Genomic DNA, 16,576 nt, shown 5'->3' with positions numbered 1-16,576 from the left:
ATTATTTATTATTATAATTTTTATTTATTAATTATTAAAATTAACTAAAAATAATTAAGTAAAACAGAATTTATTAACTCTAAATTAGTACCTGTTGCTCAAAGCAGCCAAAACATCATCTTGCAATAATGCCAGCACTCCTTTCAGCAAACACTTCTGAAAAGGCTCTGCATCCTTGGTCTAAAGATTCTCTTGGACTGGTGACCAAATCCTCGATTAGTTTCAAGGGTTCTGTGAACCCTCTGACGTGGAATGTGGAATGGTATGACAGTTGAGGTTATATACATTTTTCTAGGAAACCTCATATCTTTCATCATGCTGAGAGATTAAGAATCACTGCCATGCTTCCTTTTCCAGTAAGCAGCCTTAGGTGACCTCTAAAAATGGTGTGCTATTCACTTGACCCAGTCAACCCCACAAAATCATGCAAATCAAGAGGTTAAAATCTTCATGTTCACTTTAGGAACACTAGTGAAACTGTCCAGGCCATTAAGGGTATGCTTATCTAAAAAACTACCGAGTATCTGGGGGATGTCACTTTAAAGAAGCAATGGGTGCTACTGCGTCATTACAATGGTGGAGTTGGTAGGTGTTCATAGGCCCAGCAGTAGGGCTGGTTGCTGGGTCGGTGACCCAAAAAGAATGCTAAATTGTTACGGCACATACTCAAAAATGTAGAGAGTAACGCTGAACTTAAGGGCTTAGAGGTAGATTCTCTTGTCATTGAGCACATCCAGGTGAACAAATTCCCCAAGATGGGGCACAAGATAAAAAGATCCCATGGTTGGATCAACCCATACATGAGCTCTCCTGGCCACACTGAGATGATCCTTAATGAAAAAGAACAAACTGTTCCTAAAGCAGAAGAGGAGGTTGCACAGAAGAAAAAAGATATCCCAGAAGAAACTGAAGAAACAAAAGCTTGTGCACCCAAAATTAAAGTCGGAAAAAATAAATGTAAATAAAAGTGGGGAAAAAAAAGAAAAAACAATCATTGCCATAAGTCAACTAGGTTAATTTTTCTGCCTTTTACTTCAATGAAGAACCAAAGTCCCCTTTAGGGCAGAGTAACCAGGCCAAAGACAGAGCAAGAAGCCCATACTTCAGTTGTTGCTGAGGCTGTAACCTAGACCAGCTTCTTCAAGTTTCCTCTTCCAATAGTTGTGGTCCTAGACCTGGCTCTCTTCTACAGTCTCCATTCATCCTCATCTCAGGTCTAACCCTGACACATGGCAGGAGACATTTAAAACTATTTAAACCAATGCTCTGGTGTTGCTCTGGGAAACATTAATTCACCTCTGCAGCCTTGTGTGGTCATGGAAATATCATGACCTTTGAAATAAGAAGACTTGTGTTTAATTCTCTCCCACCATTTACTGCACGTATAAGGTTGAAAAAGTTTACTTAGTCATTTCTCCCACCTTCTATACAATACACACAATAAGATTTACTTTAAAAAAAAGATTTACTTTTTTAATCTATCAGAAGAGAAATGTGACAATGCAGACAACATAGAAAAATGTGAACATATGCCAGGCAATAGTGGATGCTCAATAATATTCTCTTCTCACTTCTGGGTTTCAATTCAACTCCTTTGGTTATGTGCCAAGGTTTCAGATTCTTCTAGGAATGAGCTCTGGCCCACCCTAGCTTCTTTTTCCTTACTCACAAATAAACCACCGAAATCTAGTCACAGTTCAGTTCAATCACTCAGTTGTGTCCAACTCTTTGAGACCCCATGGACAGTAGCATGCCAGGCTTCCCTGTCCATCACCAACTCCCAGAGCTTGCTCAAACTCATGTCCGTCGAGTTGGTGATGCCATCCAACCATCTCATTCTCTGTCGTCCCCTTCTCCTCCCACATTCAATCTTTCCCAGGATCAGGGTCTTTTCAAATGAGTCGGTTCGTCACATCAGGTGGCCAAAACACTGGCGTTTCAGATTCAGAATCAGTCCTTCCAATGAATATTCAGGACTGATTTTCTTTAGGACAGACAGGTTGGATCTCCTTGCAGTCCAAGGGACTCTCAAGTGTCTTCTCCAACATCACAGTTGAAAAGCGTCAATTATTCAGTGCTCAGCTTTCTTTATAGTCCAAATCTCACATCCACACATATCACATCCCTGACTACTGAAAAAACTATAGCTTTCACGAGACGGACCTTTGTTGCCAAAGCAATATCTCTGCTTTTTAATATGCTGTTTAGGTTGGTCATAACTTTTCTTCCAAGGAGCAAGCGTTTTTTAATTTCATGGCTGCAGTCATCATCTAGTGATTTTAGAGCCCCCCCGCCCCCCAAAATAAAGTCTCTCACTGTTTCCAATGTTTCCCCATCTATTAGCCATGAAGTAATGGGACTGGATGCCATATTCTTTGTTTTCTGAATATTGAGTTTTAAGCCAGTTTTTTCACTTTCCTCTTTCACTTTCATCAAAAGGTTCTTTAGTTCTTCTTTGCTTTCTGCCATAAGGGTGGCGTCATCTACATATCTGAGGTGATTGATATTTCTCCCAGAAATCTTGATTTCAACCTGTGCTTCATCCAGCCCAGCATTTCGCATGATGTACTCTGCATATAAGTTAAATAAGCAGGGTGACAATATACAGCCTTGACGTGCTCCCTTCCCAATTTGGGACCAGTCTGTTGTTCCAGGTCCACTTCTAACTGTTGCTTCTTGATCTGCATTCAGATTTCTCAGGAGGCAGGTCAGGTGGTCTGGTATTCCCATCTCTTGAAGAATTTTCCACAGTTTTTTTTTTACTGTGATCCACAGAGTAAAAGGATTTGGTGTGGTCAATAAAGCAAAAGTAGATGTTTTTCTGGAACTCTCTTGCTTTTTCGATGATCCAGCGGATGTTGACAATTTGATCTCTGGTTCCTCTGCCTCTTCTAAATCCAGCTTGAACATCTGGAAGTTCATGGTTCACATACTGTTGAAGCCTGGCTTGCAGAACTTTGAGCATTACTTTGCTAGCATGTGGGATGAGTGCCATTATGCAGTAGTTTCAGAATTTTTTGGCATTGCCTTTCTTTGGGATTGGAATGAAAACTGACCTTTATTGGTCCTGTGGCCACTGCTGAGTTTTCCAAGCTTGCTGGCATATTGAGTGCAGCACTTGAACAGCATGATCTTTTAGGATTTGAAATAGATCAACTGGAATTCCATCTCCTTAACTAGCTTTGTTCGTAGTGATGTTTCCTAAGGCCCACCTGACATTGCATTCCAGGATGTCTGGCTATAGGTGAGTAATCACACCATTGTGATTATCTGGGTCATGAAGATCTTTTTTTGTATAGTTCTTCTGTGTATTCTTGACAGCTCTTCTTAATATCTTCTGCTTCTGTTAGGTCCATACCATTTCTGTCCTTTATCGAACCCATCTTTGCATGAAATGTTCCCTTGATATCTCTAATTTTCTTGAAGAGATCTCTAGTCTTTCCCATTCTGTTGTTTTCCTCTATTTCTTTGCACTGATCGCTGAGGAAGGCTTTCTTAACTCTCCTGGCTATTCTTTGGAACTCTGCATTCAAATGAGAATATCTTTCCTTTTCTCCTTTGCTTTTTGCTTCTCTTATTTTCACAGCTATTTGTAAGGTCTCCTCAGATAACCATTTTGCCTTTTTGCATTTCTTTTCCATGGGGATGGTCTTGATCCCTGTCTCCTGTACAATGTCACGAACCTCTGTCGATAGTTCATCAGGTTCTCTATCAGATCTTGTCCCTTAAATCTATTTCTCACTTCCACTGTATAGTCATAAGGGATTTGATGTAGGTCATACCTGAATGGTCTAGTGGTTTTCCCTACTTTATTCAGTTTAAGTCTGAATTTGGCAATAAGGAGTTCATGATCTGAGCCACAGTCAGCTTCTGGCCTTGTTTTTGCTGATTGTATAGAGCGTCTCCATCTTTGGCTGCAAAGAATATAATCAATCTGATTTTGGTGTTGACCATCTGGTGATGTCCATGTGTAGAGTCTTCTCTTGTGTTGTTGGAAGAGGGTGTTTGCTATGACCAGTGTGTTCTCTTGCAAAACTCTATTAAGATTTGCCCTGCTTCATTCCGTACTCCAAGGCCAAATTTGCCTGTTACTCCAGGTGTTTCTTGACTTTGTACTTTTGCATTCCAGCCCCCTATAATGAAAAGGACATCTTTTTTTGGGTGTTAGTTCTGAAAGGTCTTATAGGTCTTCATAGAACCATTCAACTTCAGCTTCTTCAGCGTTACTGGTTGGGGCATAGGTTTGGATTACCGTGATATTGAATGGTTTGCCTTGGAAATGAACAGAAATCATTCTGTCATTTTTGAGATTCTACCCAAGTATTGCATTTCAGACTCTTTTGTTGACCATGATGGCTACTCCACTTCTTCTAAGGGATTCCTGCCCACAGTAGTAGATATAATGGTCATCTGAGTTAAATTCACCCATTCCAGTCCATTTTAGTTCGCTGATTCCTAGAATGTCGACATTCACTCTTGCCATCTCCTGTTTGACCACTTCCAATTTGCCTTGATTCATGGACCTAACATTCCAGGTTCCTATGCCATATTGCTCTTTACAGCATCGGACTTTATTTATCACCCATCACATCCACAACTGGGTGTTGTTTTTGCTTTGGCTCCATCTCTTCATTCTTTCTTCAGTTATTTCTCCACCGATCACCAGTAGCAAATTGGGCCCCTACCAACCTGGGGAGTTCATCTGTCAGTGTCCTATTTTTTGCCTTTTCATACTGTTCATGAGGTTCTCAAGGCAAGAATACTGAAGTGGTTTGCCATTCCCTTCTTCAGAGGACCACATTTTGTCAGAGCTCTCCACCATGACCCATCCATCTTGGGTGGCCCAACAAGGCATGGCTCATAGTTTCATTTAGATGAGGCTGTGGTCCATGAGATCAGATTGGTTAGTTTTCTGTGATTGCGGTTTTCAGTCTGATGTGGTTTTCTGCCCCCTGATTGAGAAGGATAAGAGGCTCATGGAAGCTTCCTGATGGGAGAGACTGACTGAGGGGAAAACTGGGTCTTGTTCTGATGGGTGGGGCCATGCTCAGTAAATTTTTAATTTTCTGTTGAAGAGTGGGGCTGTGTTCCCTCCCTGTTATTTGCCTGAGGCCAAACTATGGTGGAGATAATGAAGATAATGGAGGCCTCCTTCAAAAGGTCCCATGCATGCAGTGCTACACTCAGTGCCCCCAACCCTGCAGTAGGCCACCACCAACCCACGCCTCCGCCAGAAACTCCTGGACATTCACAGGCAAGTCTGAGTCAGTCTCTTGTGGGGTCATGACTCCTTTCTCTTGGGTCCTGGTGCCCACAAGGTTTTGTTTGTGCCCTCAAAGAGTCTGTTTCCCCAGTCCTGTGTAAGTTCTGGCAGCTCTATGGTGGGGTTAATGGTGAACTCCTCCAAGAGGGCTTATGCCATACCCAGGTCTGCTGCACCCAGAGCCCCTGCCCCTGTGGCAGTCCACTGCCGACCCACACCTCCACAGCAAACACTCACACACAGTTCTGTCTCGGTCTCTGTTGGGTCTCTGGGCCCTGGTGCACACAAGGTGTGTTTGAGCCCTCTTAGCGTCTCTGGTGGATATGGGGTTGATTTTAAACATGATTTTGCCCCTCCTACTGTCTTGCTGGGGCTTCTCCTTTGCCCTTGGACATGGGGTATCTCCTCAAAGTTGCTCCAATGCTGCACAGCCACTGCTACAGAACCACATAACTTATTGCCTTGGGGACCTTTTCTGATGGTTACTACTTGCCTGGCATTTATGTTTTTGCATGACATTTGTGGCCTCCAAATTCCCTACCTCGCAATTAGGTCCACTCCAAAGACCACCCACCCTACAATGTGGGAGACTGACTAATCTCCCACCTCCCACCTCCCAATGTGGGAGACTCCCACCTCCCACACTGATCACTTCTTTGAACTGCTACTCACTGAAAACTCTTTAAATGCCATGTTAGGTGTGCAGACTCAATCTGAGACCCACCTCTTTTCTAGTCCCTCTGTAACAGTGCCAACCACTTCACTGTGCCAGTTAAGGATAAAAAGATCTTTGATTTAATGGGCCTCTGACATTTTTCACATATCATGAAATTTTTAAAATCCAGGTTAATTAAACCTAAAATGCATATGGTTATTTGAGGGTGTTGTGTTAGTTGCTCAGTCTTGTTTGACTCTCGGTGACCCAATGAACTATAGACTGCCAGGCTCCTCTGTCCATGGAATTCTCCCAACAAGAATACTGGAGCAGGTAGCCATTCCTTTCTCCAGGGGATCTTCCCAACCCAGGGATCAAACCAGGTCTCCCTCATTGCAGGCAAATTCTTTACTGTCTGAGCCATCAGGGAAGCCCCATTTGAGGGTAATAGTGGTAAACATAACCTTTTAGAGCTCTTAGTGTATGTCAGACACTGTCCTGAGCACTTTATTATATTTTTGCATAGGATCCTCATAACAATTGTATACAGTGGATGTAATCATTATCTCTATTTTATAGATGAGGAAACTGAGACTTAGAAAAGTTGAGCCAAAGTTACACAGGTAGTAAGTAACAAAGACATGGGATTGACAAGAGAATCCTCATTGTAAACAAGTATGAAGAATGTTTCAGGATATTAATGTCCAGTTAAGGAAGAGCCATTATATATACATATATATATATATATATATATATATATATATATATATATATATGTCCCAGTGCTCATCCCAATTGGGGCCCTCTGAAGAAGTGACTGTGCTATGGTCATACATAGTTGACTCAGCAACTTCACATAAAAACATAATCTCATGCTCCTCGGAAACCTAACCTCAACCCACTTGACACGGTGTCACTGTTCTGCTAGTAGGTAAGGGATTTTTCAAAAATTAAATTGAGAGATCACAAAGTCAATTAAACACATAATATTCATAATTTTGAGTTAAATTAGGCATTAGTCAATTTGAGGGTTTGGTAATAAGTATCTGTACTGTTTAAGAGAATTTGCTATGTTTAAGAATCTGACAGGTTAGTCCTATGATTATATTTTTAAACATGTAATTGACTATTGACTTCTGATTTTAGGTAAAGAGGTTTAAAAGGTAAAATTTAACTGTTTCTAAGTGGAACTATGATGTTTAAAATAATTGGATTTACCATGTTCATGGATCAGAAGAATCAATACAGAGAAAATGAGTATATTACACAAAGAAATATATAGATTCATTGCAATCTCTATCAAGCTACCAATGGTATTTTTCAGAGAACTAGAACAAATAATTTCACAATTTGTATGGAAATACAAAAAACCTCGAATAGCCAAAGCAATCTTGAGAAAGAAGAATGGAACTGGAGGAATCAACTGCCTGACTTCAGACTATACTACAAAGCTACAGTCATCAATACAGCATGGTACTGACACAAAGACAGAAATATAGAGCAATGGAACAAAATAGAAATCCCAGAGATAAATCCATGCACCTATGGACATGGAGAGGCATTGACAAAGGAGGCAAGAATGTACAATGGAGAAAAGGCAATCTCTTTAACAAGTGGTGCTGGGGAAACTGGTCAACCACTTGTAAAAGAATGAAACTGGAACACTTTCTAACACCATACACAAAAATAAACTCAAAATTGATTAAAGATCTAAACATAAGACCAGAAAATATAAAACTTCTAGGGGAGAGCATAGGGAAAACACTCTCCGACATAAATCACAGCAGGATCCTCTATGACCCACCTCCCAGAATATTGGAAATAAAAACAAAAATGAACAAATGGGACCTAATGAAACTTAAAAGCTTTTGCACAACAAAGGAAACTATAAGCAAGGTGAAAAGACAGCCCTCAGAATGGGAGAAAATAATAGCAAATGAAGCAACTAAGGATTAATGTCAAAAATATACAAGCAACTCCTGCAGTTCAATTCCAGAAAAATAAACGATCCAATCAAATAATGGGCCAAAGATCTAAATAGACATTTCTCCAAAGAAGACACACAGATGGATAACAAACACATGAAAAGATGCTCAACATCACTCATTATCAGAGAAATGCAAATCAAAACCACAATGAGGTACCATCTTGCGTGGGTCAGAATGGCCACTATCCAAAAGTCTACAAACAATAAATCCTGGAGAGGGTGTGGAGAAAAGGGAACCCTCTTCCACTGTTGGTGGGAATGCAAACTAGTACAGCCACTATGGAAAATAGTGTGGAGATTCCTTAAAAAACTGGAAATAGAACTGCCATACGACCCAGCAATCCCATTACACACACCGAGAAAACCAGAATTGAAAGAGACACGTGTACCCAACATTCATCACAGCACTGTTTACAATAGCCAGGACATGGAAGCAACCTAGATGCCCATCAGCAGATGAATGGATAAGGAAGCTGTGGTACATATATACAATGGAATATTACTTAGCCATTAAAAAGAATTCATTTGAATTGGTGGATAAAACTAGAGCCTATTATACAAAGTGAAGTAAGTCAGAAAGAAAAACACCAATACAATATACTAACGCATATATATGGAATTTAGAAAGATGGTAATGATGGCCCTATATGTGAGACAGCAAAAGAGAAACAGATGTATAGAACAGTCTTTTGGATTCCATGGGAGAAGGCGAGGGTTGGATGATTTGAGAGAATAGCACTGAAACATGTATATTATCATATGTGAAACAGATCGCCAGTCCAGGTTCGATGCATGAGTCAGGGTGCTCAGGGCTGGTGCACTGGGATGACGCTCAGGGATGGGACGGGGAAGGAGGTGGGAGGGGGGTTCAGGATGGGGAACACATATACATCCATGGCTGATTCACGTCAATGTATGGCAAAACCACTACAATATTATAAAGTAATTAGCCTCCAATTAAAATAAATAAATTTTTAAAAAAGATAATTGGATTTACTATAATTCTGATATTAGCATATTTGAGTCAAAATATGGTTGAAAAGCTTGGAAAAGTTTTGCAAAGTGTCTAAAGTATTTACAAAGAAAATAAAAGTGTTAAACTTGTAAATGCACCTTAAAATACTGATGGAGAAATTTAAGTAAGTAAATACAAAGAATTACTTCAGTAGAATTTATTCTTTATGACACTCATAAATTGCACAACAAGATTTCTGAATTAATATAAGTATTTTAAAAACATAAATTTAAAATATATGGCTTTAACTAATTAAACATTAGTTAAAAACCCAATTTATAGTGAATAGACACTTCTGCATAAAAAAGTGCTCCCTTAGCCATTAAAAAAAAACTCGCATTGATAGACCCATAAGCAAGAGTAAGCACTCTAGCATAAATCTGGTCATGTCAGAACTTCATCTACAGTCCCTCTTTGGTCACTCACTGCACTGAGCAGGAATTCCAAATTCCTAACCAACACCTAAGAGGCCCTGCAAAGCTGACCTCTGCACGCTTGTCTCACTTCATCTTCAGCTATCTTCCTCCTTCCCCAGCACACGCACTGTCTCCAGCTACACTGGTCATTTTTTCTCTCCATACTTGCACCACAAGCTCATCACTGCAGCAAGGTCTTCACACTCACTGTTCTCTTTTCCTGGAATACTTTTCCCAAAATCTTTTGTATGGCTAGCTCCTGCTTAGCATTTAATTCTCTGCTGAAATGTCACCTCCTCCAAAGTCCTTGCCTAATTATCCCTTCCACCAACAAATGCTGACACATTAATATAAAGTCTTAGAATCACCCTCTATGTCTAAATCACCTTGTTCACTTTTTGGTTTGCACATTTATTTTCCTTCTTTCTCAAATAACATAAAAACTCAATAAGAGAAAACCCTGTTTGTCTTTCCTTAGACACTGCTTGACACACATTAGGTGCTCAATAAATACCTGTTCATAAATGAATTAAAATAAAACTCATCTTTTCCTTAATAACAATTATTTTTAAAATACATCACAATGTAAACCCTTTTCTCAATATTCTGTAATAGCCTACATGGGAAAAGAATTTGAAAAAGAATATAGATATGCATATGTATAATTGAATCACTTTGTTGCATACCTGAAATTAACACAATATTGTTAATCAACTATATGCTAATATAAAATTAAAATTTTTTAATAAATAGGTAAAAACATTCCTACATAACATTGAGTACATAAGAACCAATTATCTGGGGCTTATTTGACAAATTTGATTATGTTACTTTGGGGTAATGTCCATGAATTCTGGAAAATGGGCCAAATGCCAAGCAGAGCATGCCATTCAAATTAGAAGCACTCAAAAATATTGGCAAGATGCCTATGGTAGTAAGAAACTGATCCAATATTCAAGAGAATTTTTAAAGCCATCGTTTTTCCCTGAAATCATCTTGGTATTTCCATAAAGAATATGTCATTATCATCAGAAAACTTAGAGATCAAGGATGGTAAAACCCTTGCTTCAAATAACAACACTCATATGGACAACGGTTTTTAGCAAAACATCACAGTGACTTGTGATAAAATAATACAAAATCTAAGGCTAAAAAATGCTAGAAATCTACCATGCAGAAAGAAGATAAGCTCAAGCAGTTGACATCAAGACAGAAAGGTAGGATGTTCAACCTAATCTGTAAATGGAAAACATATTCTGGAGATGCTTGGGAGGGGACAGACTCCAAGTCCTCATGGGGCACAGAAAATAGCAAGTCTAACTTCTTTAGTGTTCCTTCCTTAAGAGTTCTCCCTTGATTAGGTCAGGAAGAAACTGGTTTTAAACGCCTGCTAATCCATTCCTCCAGTTTCTCAACATCCTATTCCTGTATCAAATTCATTCTCAAGAAAGGCAGTTATAGTTATAGTTATAGCATACCACATTATAGTATGTTAGCAATGTATAGAAATGTCTTTTCAAAATTTCAGTTTACAGCATGTTTTGGTCTGTTATCGAGCACAGAACTAAGAAACAATTAGACTGATAACCTTACAGCACTTTCTGTTAGACTACATTTGCAAACATTATCAGCATCTTTTATATAAGAGTGTATAGGAAAAGCATTTCTTACAGCTAGGAAACAGTTTGTCTCTCCCAAAAATGTGGTATGCTTCATTTTGCAGCTAATGATAGTCAAATAACTCACTTCTTTTTTTTTCCTTGATCATCCAGGAAGGTTTGCACTCATAGCAGGACCAGTCTTAGTCTAGATTGTCTAGAACAATCTCCTCCCTCCCCTCCTCTTTTTCCCTTGATCTTGATGCACAGATCTGTGTAGATCACTCTGGGGTTTTTTGCACATGTCTTTTCTAATGAATTGGTTAAAATTTGCTACATAAGTGCATGTAATAAAAACTGAATAATTTAGTAAAATTTTACAACTCCCTTTTACCAAAAAAGATATGTACTAGATTCTCACCAGATTGCAGTAAATATCCAGAAATAGCTCAGAGTCAAGGTATCATCAGAGAACTGGGAGAAGGAAGAGCAAAAAAAATTTAACCTCCCTGTAAATAGTATTGTGTTCTATGAAAACATAAAAGGAAAATGTTCATATAAAAGTAGGTTGATATAAATGGATGTTTATAAGGAAAATAACTGATTATCTGAGATTTAAGGAATCTTAGAGACCTCTAATCCAATTTCCTTGATTTGAACTAGGGACATGTGCATGTGCCTGCATGCTAAGTCACTTCAGTTCTTTGAGATCCTGTGGACTAGCCCACCAGGTTCCTCTGTCCATGGGATTCTTCAGGCAAGAATACTGGAATGGGTTACCATGCCCTCCTCCAGGATCTTTTTGATGCAGGGGTGCAAACCCTTGTCTCTTAAGTATCCTGCACTGGCAGGCGGTTCTTTACCACTAGCACCACCTGGGAAATCCATTCAATTCATAGAGATGAAAGGACTTCTGGAGAAATGGGAAGCTGGTAACTAAATCATGCCTAGAATCTGGATCTCTTTCTTTCCAGATTATGAGTTTGCTAATACTTGAAGAAATATGAGCGTTGGAGGGAAGTAAAGGTCTTTCAACTCCTGAGGACGTGTTTTGTGCTCTACAGGGACCAGGAAGATTTAGATTGCACATTAACAGCTAACACATGTTAAGTACATTATTTTTCTCCAACTCCATTCAATGCATGAATTTAGCTGTTCGGTTGTTTTAATTAAACTAGATTTCCTGAAGGTTTCAAATGGAAGCCAGGAGATACAGGCACAAGGGAATGTTGCCTCACATGCAGTGTAAGACTACTAAAACTATAATCAAATTTGCACAGATCAAATTCCAATCTGACTGAATTTCTTCTGGTATCAGCATCTCCCAGTTTCTCCTAAAGACATTCTGAGATTCAGATCCATTTTAATTTTTCTTTTATTCCAAGAAAACAAAAGTATAGATTTTGTTGTTCAGTCCCTCAGTCATGTCCAACTCTTTGCGACCCCATGGACTGCAGCATGACAGCCTTTCCTTTCCTTCACTATGTCCCAGAATTTGCTCAAATTAACATCCATTGATTCAGTGATGCTACTTAACCATCTCATCCACTGCCACACCCTTCTCCTTTTGCCTTCAGTCTTTCCCACCTTCAGGGTCATTTCCAATGAGTTGGCTCCTCACATCAGGTGACCAAAGCATTGGAACTTCAGCTTCAGCATTGGTCCTTCCAATGAGTATTCAGGGTTGATATCCCTTAGGATTGACTGGTGGGATCTCCTTGCTATCCAAGGGACTCTCAAGTTGATATCCTTTAAATGTTAGCCTTGCAGTAACCTGCTAAACTCTTCTTATTTCTTGACTTATTCTTAACAGGGACAATTACACCATCAGTTATTTGTATAAATGAAAATTTTCACAGCTGGCAATCAACTGGTTGATACATGATAAATACACTTAAGATAACACTCAATTGAATAAATACACTTAAGATAACACTCAATTGAATTTGATAATCTTATAAGTGGGTACAACCAAAGTCAGCATATTTTCTTGGCAAGAAAAAGCAAAAACAAAACAATGGTTTGCTTTGGATAGTATAGAAGCAATAGTCCTGGAACATTTTTTTCTCATCTTTTACTTTGAGATAATCATAGATTCAAATTCAGTTGTAAGAAGTACCATAGAGAGCTCTTGTGTACCCTTCACCTAGTTTCTCCCTGTGACAATGTCATGTATCAATATAGTAAGATCTCACACCCAAGATTATGACATTGATGAATCTATCAACCTTACTCAAATTCCAACCATTTTACATCACGCACTCATTTGTGTGGAGATCTGCTTTCAATATATACAATTTATTGGGCACTTCTATGATCCAGTTCTTCCTCACAAAAAACCAACTTACAGATGGAGAAAGTGAGGCAAAGAGCACAGTGAAGATTTGAATTTCCATCATTTAACTCTGAATGCAGAGCTTTTTATACTACACTATAGATAGGAGACATCTACATGTGTATTTAATTCATTTCAAAAATTTCATATATAGTGGAAAATTTCATATTCCACAAAAGATTCAAAAGAAATACCAATACAAGCAGTAAGTAAAACAAAGGAAAATATCAAAGCCATGAATCAAAAGAAGAGGAAAATTGGACTAATGTGATTCAATTTGGCTCTGAGCTTCTTGTTAAAGAGGTAAGCAGGATAAGATACAAAATCCTGGATATCAAAGAAGAGAAATTATTGATTTCTCAAGATACATAAATTTTAAAACCTACATATGTATGGGCATATGCCTGTGTTTGCTTCATCTCATTTTTAAAATTCTGTCAGAGTCCATATACACCCCAAATTAAACTCTGCCAAGGCATACTTAATACATAAGTAAAAACAGTTTCTAAAAAGTATACTCCACAAAGAATTGAAAATATGGTCGTTTCCAACAACAGCTATTATCAATTCTCCTCTTGTAGGCTAGTGCTATTCCTCTTTAAAAAGGTAGAGTTTATTTCTCTTCCCCTTAAATACCAGCTGGACTGACCTATCACAAGGGAAGATGGTGGAGGAATAAGATGAGAAGACCTCTTTCTCCACCACAAATTCATCAAAAGATCATTTGGATGCTGAGCAACTTCCACAAAACAACTTCTGAACACTCGCAGAGCATACCAGGTATGCAGAAAAGCAGCCCATTCTCTTCGAAAGGAGTTAGGACAAAGTATAAAAGACAAAAAGAGAGACAAAAGAGATAGGGACGGAGACCCATTCTGGTGAGGGAGTTGTGAAGGAGGAGAAGTTTCCACACAGTAGGAAACCCTCTCACAGAGGGTCTGCAGGGAGTTTTGGAATCTCAGAAGGCAACATAACTGGGAGAAAAGAAAAAATCCCACAGAATACACGCCTAACCACAACTGCGGAAAAGAGAACTTTCCCGTGAAAGGCTCTAACCTAACAACCTAACACACATCTTGGTCCTCTCACAGAACAAAGGATTGAGCAAATACCAAAGGAGGGCAAACGAGCTGCCTACTGGCACCTCCCCACCTGGAGGCAGAGAGGTAGGCTGGGGACAGCCAGAGACAGAATGTAAGGGGCTGCTACAAACTGAGCCCAAGAGACAGCATCTTCCACCAAACTGTGAGTAGGCTCTTAGTTGCTAACTACGTCTTCCTGAGATCCTGGATGGTTGACATCCACCAGGAGGTTCACAGCCTGAGATCAGCTCTCCAGAGGAGACATACAGTACACGTGAGATGGTACTCTCACAGCACACCCAGAAAACTGAGCAGCCAGGACCTGGGAGGTGATTAACACACACGGCCCACCTGGGATAGTGCATTCGCCAAGTACCTGGTCACCTGAGTTGCTCAGACCTGGGAAGGGCACAGAAGGCATGCCCAACACACAGAGCCAGAGCCAGACTGTGTCTGAGTGTCTCCTGTGGAGGTATGAGTCAGCAGTGGCTAGCCACAGCGGCTCTGGGTGCTGCAGACCTGGGTATGACATAAGCCCTCTTGGAGGAGGTCGCCATTAACCACACCTTAGAACCACCAGGATGGAACCACAGGACTGGGGAAACAGACTCTTGCAGGGTGCAAACAAAACCTGGTCACAGCAAACACCATCTTTCAACAACACAAAAGAAGACTCATGGACATCACCAGATGGACAATATCGAAATCAGATTGACTATATATAGAGTCAGCAAAAACAGACTGGGAGCTGACTGTGGCTCAGTTTATGAACTCCTTATTGACAAATTAAGACTTAAATTGAAGAAAGTAGGCAATACCACTAGACCATTCAGGTATGACATAAATCAAATCCTTTATGATTATACAGTGGAAGTGACAAATAGATTCAAGGGATTAGATCTGATAGATAGAGTGCCTGGAGAACTATTGATGGAGGTTTGAGACACTGTACAGGAGGCAGTGATCAAGATGATCCCCAAGAAAAAGAAATGCAAAAAGGCAAGATGGATGTCTTATGAGGGTTTACAAGTAACTGAGAAAAGAAGAGAAGTGAAAGGCGAAGGAGAAAAGGAAAAAAAATACCCATTTGAACGCAGGGTTCCAAAGAATAGCAAGGAGAGATAAGAAAGCGTTCCTCCATGATCAGTGCAAAGAAATAGAGGGAAACAATAGAATGGGAAAGACTAGAGGTCTCTTCAAGAAAATTGGAGGTACCAGGGAACTTTTCATGCAGAGATGGGCACAATAAAGGACAGAAATGGTATGGATCTAACAGAAGCAGAAGATATTAAGAAGAGCTGTCAAGAATACACAGAAGAAGTATACAAAAATGATCTTCACGACCCAGATAATCACGATGGTGTGATCACTCACCTAGAGCCAGACATCCTGGAATGCAATGTCAGGTGGGCCTTAGGAAACATCACTACGAACAAAGCTAGTTAAGGAGATGGAATTCCAGTTGATCTATTTCAAATCCTAAAAGATCATGCTGTTCAAGTGCTGCACTCAATGTGCCAGCAAGTTTGGAAAACTCAGCAGTGGCCACAGGACCAATAAAGGTCAGTTTTCATTCCAATCCCAAAGAAAGGTAATGCCACAGAATGCTCAAAATACTGCACAATGGCACTCATCTCGCACGTTAGCAAAGTAATGCTCAAAGTTCTGCAAGCCAGGCTTCAACAGTATGTGAACCATGAACTTCCAGATGTTCAAGCTGGATTGAGAAGATGCAGAGGAACCAGAGATCAAATTGTCAACATCCGCTGGATCATTGAAAAAGCAAGAGAGTTCCAGAAAAACATCTACTTTTGCCTTATTGACCACACCAAATCCTTTTACTGTGTGGATCACAACAAACTGTGGAAAATTCTTCAAGAGATGGGAATACCAAACCACCTGACCTGCCTCCTGAGAAATCTGTATGCAGGTCAAGAAGAAACAGTTAGAACTGGACATGGAACAACAGACTGGTTCCAAATCGGGAAAGGAGTACATCAAGGCTGTATATTGACACACTGTTTATTTAACTTATATGCAGAGTACATCATGCAAAATATCAGACTGGATGAAGCACAAGGTGGGAGATTGCCAGGAGAAATATCAATAACCTCAGACATGTAGATAATGCCACCCTTATGACAGAAAGCAAAGAACTAAAGAGCCTCTTGATGGAAGTGAAAGAGGAGAGTGAAAAGGTTCGCTTAAAACTCAACATTCAGAAA

At 39.7% G+C, this 16,576-nt stretch overlaps 1 protein-coding gene and 1 pseudogene across 4 annotated transcripts in view; one reads left to right on the top strand and one right to left on the bottom strand.

Annotated features, from left to right (window-relative positions):
- FHIT (fragile histidine triad diadenosine triphosphatase) overlaps positions 1–16,576 on the bottom strand; it is a 1,485,355-nt gene that overhangs the window by 1,113,566 nt on the left and 355,213 nt on the right. The window lies entirely within an intron of this gene.
- LOC136167463 (large ribosomal subunit protein uL22-like) lies at positions 384–1,017 on the top strand (annotated as a pseudogene).

This window comes from Muntiacus reevesi, chromosome 4 (genome assembly GCF_963930625.1).
Source record: "Muntiacus reevesi chromosome 4, mMunRee1.1, whole genome shotgun sequence".
Lineage (NCBI taxonomy): Eukaryota > Metazoa > Chordata > Mammalia > Artiodactyla > Cervidae > Muntiacus > Muntiacus reevesi.
The sequence above is the reverse complement of the archived record's forward strand: the minus strand, read 5'-3'. Positions and strand labels throughout refer to the sequence as shown.